This window comes from Sinocyclocheilus rhinocerous, unplaced genomic scaffold, assembly GCF_001515625.1.
Source record: "Sinocyclocheilus rhinocerous isolate Xijiao unplaced genomic scaffold, SAMN03320098_v1.1 C36663794, whole genome shotgun sequence".
Lineage (NCBI taxonomy): Eukaryota > Metazoa > Chordata > Actinopteri > Cypriniformes > Cyprinidae > Sinocyclocheilus > Sinocyclocheilus rhinocerous.
In genome coordinates this window covers 1-1476 of record NW_015784595.1, presented here as the reverse complement: position 1 = coordinate 1476, position 1476 = coordinate 1, and the positions used below count along the sequence as shown (strand labels likewise).

The window sequence follows — 1476 nt, the reverse complement described above, 5'->3', positions numbered from 1 at the left end:
ACTTGAGACTCAAACCCGAAACCCTGGGTTACAAGTCCGACTCTCTAACCACTAGGGCACGACTGCCCAGTATGGAACTCCATACTGTACTTGTGATCGATATGATATCTCGATGACAACACTGTGTCGTTGGCTCCTCAATGCGTGGAATGCAGAATGTATGTCATGGTCATCTACCTGATCACTGCATAAGTACTTGACATAAAGGAATGAAAAGTAGATTTAACAGTTATAATTATAATTAAAACTCATAATCTGTATGCTGATATTTTTTTGTGTAATAAAATGTGATTTGCAACAAAATATTTGATGCTATTTCGGTCATACAATGCAAGTCAGTGTGGTCCAACACTTCCAAGGTCCGTAAAGGATTTAAAGTCATTATAAAGAAAATCCATAAATCTAAGGGTATTTAATTAATGTTTTCTGAAGTAGTACAATCTTTTTTTTTTTGGGGTGAGGACAGACTAAAACGTATATTTTTTTCAGTATAAATCTCTAAATCTTGACTTCATTAGTCTCCCTTGCATGATTATGATTTGAATGTTGATTACACTTCCCTGATTACACTGGATTCATATGAATTATATTCATGCTGTCATATCATTCTTGGAGCATGAGAGTTTAGGCCCTAAAGTAAGGACTCTACTGACTTGTATGGATAGAAACATTACAATTACGAAATATCATTGTGTTCTTCTGAAGAAAGTTAGTTGGATTTGAGACAGTATAAGGGTAAATAATGAGAGAATCATTTTTGGTTGAATTACTTCGGCGTTCATTGTTTGTAGATGCTGAGCTATATCAGGCCTGATTTTTTTTGTTTTTTTCATTCAGACCAAACAAAAACCAGAAACATATTCTTTGATTCCTCAAAAGACGAATCTACATCATCAAATTCTAGTTCCTCAAGCACATCAAGTGTCTCCAGCACAAACAGCTCCAGTACAACTGTGGATTTGACTGTATGGCCTGAAAACTTTGAAATTCCTTGGAATAGGATCCCTTCTGGTATTAAAACAGCCATTGCATTGGGAAGACACCCTACAGCTTGGTAAGAATTGCTGTTGATGAGATAAGACTGACAGTTAAATCCATCAAAATCATAGTGCCTGATTGTTGCAAAGAAGATTGTAAAACCAGCATTCACAAAGCTTTGCTGATATCCTGAGAGATGGTACAAAAATTGGAACTGGCTATGGATCTCTTTTGACTCAACTAAAAACATTAGTGGAGCATGTTAATCGTGGCTGCTCATTTTCAAGATGCAGGAAACAGAATAAGACCTCAGACTCACCAGCAGAAGACACTGCCCCAGGACCTGCTGACCAGTATGGATGTGTGAGATGGCAGCCTGAGTGTCCTCTTGAAGAAACGGAGGAGAGTCTCCAAGAAAAACAAAAAGAAATGAAGGGCCTCTATAGTACTGAGGGGCCAGCTGGAGTAGAAAGAGGACATATCAGTCAGTTAATGAAA

General features: G+C 37.5%; 1 pseudogene; it reads left to right on the top strand.

The window, feature by feature from the left end:
• The first annotated feature begins 837 nt into the window (after window positions 1-837).
• On the top strand, window positions 838-1470 carry LOC107736376 (uncharacterized; annotated as a pseudogene).
• Window positions 1471-1476: the final 6 nt, after the last annotated feature.